The sequence below is a fragment of the Rattus rattus genome, chromosome 4 (assembly GCF_011064425.1).
Source record: "Rattus rattus isolate New Zealand chromosome 4, Rrattus_CSIRO_v1, whole genome shotgun sequence".
In the NCBI taxonomy this organism is placed as follows: Eukaryota; Metazoa; Chordata; class Mammalia; order Rodentia; family Muridae; genus Rattus; species Rattus rattus.
This window is the reverse complement of record NC_046157.1, coordinates 152,916,348-152,922,347: the sequence shown is the minus strand read 5'-3', so window position 1 is coordinate 152,922,347 and position 6,000 is coordinate 152,916,348. Positions and strand designations below refer to the sequence as shown.

General features: G+C 49.8%; 1 protein-coding gene across 1 annotated transcript in view; it reads left to right on the top strand.

Annotated features, from left to right (window-relative positions):
- Nucleotides 1-5,585: 5,585 nt before the first annotated feature.
- The window catches only part of Serpine2 (serpin family E member 2), a 63,786-nt gene continuing 63,371 nt past the window's right edge, over nt 5,586-6,000 (top strand). The window contains exon 1 of the mRNA XM_032901447.1: nt 5,586-5,696. The gene's annotated coding sequence lies outside the window, so the exon portion shown is untranslated. The remainder of the gene's footprint in view (nt 5,697-6,000) is intronic.

Below are 6,000 nucleotides of genomic sequence, written 5' to 3'. Positions count from 1 at the left end.
AGGCATCATTCCATGAGCTTAGGGTCCCAGGCTGAATAAAACAGAACTGTCAGAGCCCCGACATCCATTGCTCTTTGATTCCTGACTGTAGGTGCGGTATGATCAGCTTCCTCGGGTTCCTGCTGACATGACTTTCCTGCCATGACGGGCTGTACCTTCGGTCTTATGAGCCAAAATGAACCCTCCTTATCATTGCTCTTGTCAGATGCTTTGTCTCGGCCACAAGATTAATAATACGTGGATGGAGGTAGCATGTTTGTTTTTAGACTTGCTAAGTGGAATGGGATGGTGAAATAGTAAGGGAAGCTGCCTACTAGGCATTTGGTGACTCTGTGTGTGTTTGTGTGTGTGTGTGTGTGTGTGTGTGTGTGTGTGTGTGTGTGTGTGTCCATACATATGCATAAACATATACATATACATTACACCTATGTGTTATACCTATGCATTGAACATATACATTGCACACATATACATATACACATACACATATACATATGCATTTCACATACACACACACATATGCATTATACCTGTAAGTTGAACCTATACATTGAACATACACCTTACAAATATACACTACACATATACATTATACATAAACATCCCCTCAGAACAATAACGCAGACTACTTATAAATACAGTTTTGGAATCCATCCAAAGCTAACGAACTCACAGGTATCCAGAAAGTCAGTGAAGGGCCCTCAATTACACTACAGAAATAAGTATTCCTATAAAGTCGTAAGGGCTCACAGAAACACACATTCCTGAGCTTCTACTTGGAAGGGGAGAGACAAGAACAGTGCTGAGATCCAGATAATGCACAATCTCATTAGGCTGGAATGAGCAAGCTTCTAGCTACTCTTCCCAATTCTTGGAAGACTCCGAGTACCAGGAGGGAATCCAATTAACTTGGCTGTATGGTAATCTAGGGGACGTGAAGACAGTCTGAGTTCCATTCCCGGCAAAATGGTACATGAGGCAGCAGAAGTGCTTCACTGGAGATGAAGATGGGAAGAATAGGTAACGGCTGGCTACATAGTCATCGGTGTACATCTCACTCTGGGAGCATAGAAGAGACACAGACAAGGGCAGTCGGTTCCATCTATCGGAAGACAAGGATGCGGAGGGAAAGACACAGGCAAGCAAAGGAATTAGAAAGAGTTGCAGAAGACAGGCAAATTGCAGGAATTCACTACTGCCAGAAGATCCTGAGGAATGATAAAAATCTACTGGGTTTAGCAATATTCCTGGTCACTTTGGGAGAGAAGGATGGCTTGAACGGCTGGTGGAGAGGGAAGGAGAGACCAGTGATGGGTCTCAGTGGCTAGATTCAAGAACCTCATAGAAGTAGGCAGGTAGCATCCATCAAGCGCCGATGAAAGGAGAGCTAGGTTCCTTGAAGCGCCGGGAACCACAGTGATTCTTAAAACCTGCACATTCCACTGTGCTTGCTGAGATGTTAGCGGAAAGTAATACCCAGCCTAGCGCTCGGTAATGCCTGTGCTCTGAAGCCATTGCTGAAAAGTAGACAATAAGAGAGAGCCAACGGACCCTCTGCCTTAATCAGTTTCAGAAGTTACAGAAAGAGGAAATTGGATTTACTTGAAAGCCAAGTTTAAAGGGAAATAAAAAGACAAATGTCTTTTATAAGCTCAACAGGGACAAAACAGCGGTGCAAGAGCCTGGGAAGGTAATTGTATAAGTGCACTGTTATAACCAGTCTCCTTTCTCTGGCTTGGAACCGCCTTACAAAACAGGATTTGCATCTGTAATGTTGTGTAACGAGCAGCTTTGTGGCATAATATCTTTTAAATAGAGGGTAGATAGGAGAGGGGCAACTGTCACTATCTTAGTATCATAATCTCCCTCAGTCCTCCAGACAAAACACCATCACCCAGTTGGGAGCTAAAGACAGCTTTGACTCAAATACACAAGGTCACTTTATGTGGGTCTGCCGGGGAGCAGTGGAGGTGGGGTGGGGGATTCACATTTATTCCACGGCACTCGGCACTGGACCCCATCCAAGAGAGGAAACGAGACTAAATAGATCATTTGTTTTATTCTGTTTGGGAATTTCTTGTGTCTCTCCCAACTGCAGCTTATGGACACAAAGCCAAACTCAGAACCCTGGCTAGAGCTGGCTAAATGCCAGGTCACTTTTTTTTTTTTTTTAAGGACTAAACAGCTTGAAGCTGTAGTCGAAGATTAAGGCAAGCCACACAATTGAAGGATGAAATGAAATTCTACTGTGAATGTGAAGTTGGGGAAGAAAGAGCCAGGTAGGAGTTAAGTGATTTGTACTGCTCAAACAAAGCAGAGACAGAGACGGGAAGGACTCGTCCCATGGAAGCCCGGGTCTTTGAGAAATATACTTGCAAGAAGAGTTGGACACAGGGAGGAAATCCTGCAGTCTGAGCCCTCCAGCAGAGGTAGGCACACACTTTCTCTGGACCCCCGCACCGATGACGGACAGCAAAGTGCCGGGTGGTGTGAATGGCATGTAAAGTGTCCCCTGGACTTTTGCTGCTTCCCTGTCTCGTGGGCATGAGGAAGGTGGGCCAACAGCAGCCACGCACACTCAGTAACAAATGTCGTTGGTATTCCTAGCAGATCCCATGGGCAGAATGAGGCTTTGTTTGGAATCCTTTTCCTCTGGGGGGGAAGTTCACAGTCCGTCCAGTGGCCAAAGGGAGAGAAAGGAACATTCGTGACTGGGCTTATTTTAGTCTATTAGTTAACAGTGCATCCTGCCTGGTTTCAGAATTGACAAGTCAAGTACAGCATTGCTCAGAAACGTTCCTTCGACACTCCTGGGGAGAGGGGGGAAGTGCATGTCAGTTGTGAGGTTGTAAACAAAAGCAGCAAATCCTAAAGACTCCGGAATAGTTTATTTGATAGAGTACAGACCAGTGGCCCTCAGCCTTCCTAATGTTGCAACCCTTTAATACAGCTCCTCGTGCCGTGGTGACCTCCAACCATCATACTATTATTTTCCTTGTTACTCCACAACTGTAACTTTGCAACTGCTATGAATCAAAATGTAAATAGCTGATATGCAGGATATCTGATACGCGACCCCTATGAAAGAGTCATTGGCCTCCAAAGAGGTTGTGACCCACAGGCTGAAAATTGCTGGGCTAAATCCTATTTATGCTCTAACTGGGAAAATAAGAGCGTTTCCCGTTGGGAGGCATAAGCTGCATTACGAGACACTCAAATCCTTCAGTGTTTGTGTGTTTCTCCCAAAACCAGTTAACTTTAGATAGCTTTTCCTGAACATTTAGAAAGGCAAATAGTGTTTAAGATACAAACCATTGTACCCATGTGATATTATGAAATCCCTTTGCAAAATGTCAGCCCTGAGAAAAACTGGACAAAGTGTGTATGGGGATCTCAACCGAACACCTACAACTACCTCAGTTAGCAGTGTCAGGGTGAAGAGCATGAGACAGGAGTGAGATGGGAGTCCAGCAAGCCCTGTTTATCTGCCCTCAGTCACACTTCTAGCTTGGCTCTCAAGTATAGCGGTTCTCAACCTGTGGGCTGTGACCCCTTTAGGGGTCAAACAACCTTTTTATAGGAATCAGGTAAGATCATTGGAAACACTGATGTTTATATTACAGCTCATTAATAGTAGCAAAATCACAGTTACAAAGTGGCAAGGAAAATAATGTTATGTTGTGTGTGTCCATACATATTGGAAGGTTGAGAACCATTGCTCTAGGAGTTTCTTATCTGCTCCCCCTCCTATCCACAGCACTTGGGCCCTATTCCCAGGCCTTGTGCATGTGAGGCAAGCGCCCTACCACCTAACTACACCCTCAGCCCCTAATGCCTTCATCTGGAAAGCAGCTCTCAGATTTTCAAGTCAGTCTCTCACACACAGGGGGTGGGGGGTGCTGGGAGGGTGCTTGGAGGGGTGCTCATTTCTGGTCTTTCTTCTCTTGTCTCTCCCACCAGACCTCATCCGAATTCTTCATATCCACAGCCCAACCTCCCAGACAAACCCAGCTACAACCCTGTCATTACCACATCGGAAGGTTTCCTTGATCTGTTTATTCTATCTACACACATTCTGAGCACTTGCTGAGTGTTAAACTACACTTTGGACACAGGGATGCCCTGAGCTGTAGTCTCCATCTCTGTCTCTCTTTGCCTCTGTCTCTCTTTGCCCCTCTCTCTCTTTGCCCCTCTCTCTCTCTCTCTCTCTCTCTCTCTCTCTCTCTCTCTCTCCATACTGTGAAGAGGGAGAGAAGAAAAACAGCAAGAAGCAAATAGGGAAGAAAACAAATCAAATCATAATGAGGTTTATGAAAAAAAAGGGGGGGGGAAGTGACTTCAACTCCGTAGTCAAAGAAGGCTTCCCAAAGGAAGTAAGGTCTGACTGTGACCTGAAGAATGAGAGGGCAGTCTCTCAGGAGCGTTTGGGACAGAGGGAAGAAGAAAAATATATGGAATTTGTAAACTGTCATGACTGTAGAGCAAAGGGAGGCGGAGGGGGGTGTCTTTTTTGTAGATTGCATTTCCTTGTTTAGGGGACAAACCTTCCATAGCATTTGTCCCTACAAAAGAAACTGTGAAACACACACACACACACACACACACACACACACACACACACACACAGACAGGGTGGGGGGTGTCTGGCATGGATACAGCGGTGTGAGTGTGGCTGCACAGTGGTCTGAGTTGCTCTAGCAGTGGGTGCAATTTATTTCACAGCCCTAGGGAGATTTTTTTTTTTCTTCGCTGGGTACAAACATGGGGCCTGATGGGGAGGGCGTTGCAACAAAGGCAACAGAAACTACCATGAAAGTCCCTACAAACCTAACCTGAGCAGAGGACAGAAGAGTGCAGAAAGGGGCACCCAGGTGACAGACCATGGGACAGAACAGCCATCTGTTGCTGGCCTCAGGTCTGCAGCAGTTTCCTACTGATAAGGTCTCATGGGCTAAAGGTATAGGTTCAAAACACCTGGATCTCCGGAGCTCTGAGAATACTTCATGATGTCACCACAAGCAAGGGGTCAGTTTCCTGCATGTCCTTGCCTGTCATGTGCCTAGGACTCCCACCGCACATCCACTAAGCAGGAATAAGTTGACTCTGGGGCACCTGGAAGGGAGGACCTGTTCTAGCCCTCCAGGTCCTGGCTCCGTTATTCCCATCACCTGCAGGACTGCACACTGTCGACCCCCTCCCCATCCCCAGACGACGCGTCCTGCGTCTCAGGGGCACACCACTGGCTTCGGGGTCGCCCACTCCTCTCCACTCCCCATACGCTCATCCGGACGACCCACGTGCCGCTCTACCCCGGGTTGGCGCCGCACCTCGAGCCCGGCGCGTCTGGCCGGCGCTTTCTGGGGACCCGACCTCCACCGCCCCCAGCGAGAGGGCAGCATCCGGCGACCGCGGGTCCGGCAGGGGGGGCGTCCTGAAGTCCCCTGCGGTGCAGAGACGTTGCGGCCGGCTGCCACACAAAGGCGGCGGCGGGAAGGCGGGGCGGGGCGGGCCGGGGGGCGGGGGAGGCAGGAAGGGGCGGGGGCGGCGGCGGTGATAAAGCCCCCGCGCCGCCTGGCCGGCTAGTGCAGTGGTTGCACGGGAGCGCGGGCTGCAAGCGTCACCACCGCCTGTCCCCCACCGCCGCGCCGACCTCCCTCCCGGCTCCGGCCGCCACCTGGGGATCCAAGCGAGGACCGGTGAGTACTGGCTGCGGGATCCCCGCCGCTCGGAAAGGAGCCAGGAACTGTCCCCCGGGCAGCGCCGCGACCGGTGCTGGGGCGGGAACTTTCTCGAGCCGCCCCGGCCCCCGCTGCGAGCGCTCCTAGCTCCCGCGTCCCTGTCCCCGAGGGGCTCGGGCGTCCAGGTGTGCCCCAGGCTGGCGGATCGCTCGCCGAGCTCGGTGTAGCTACAGTGGGTTCAGCAGGGCTGCAAACCGTGACCCTGAACCCGAGGCGTCTGGGCACTCAACGGGTAGCACCGACCCCATACTTTGCTTGTGCG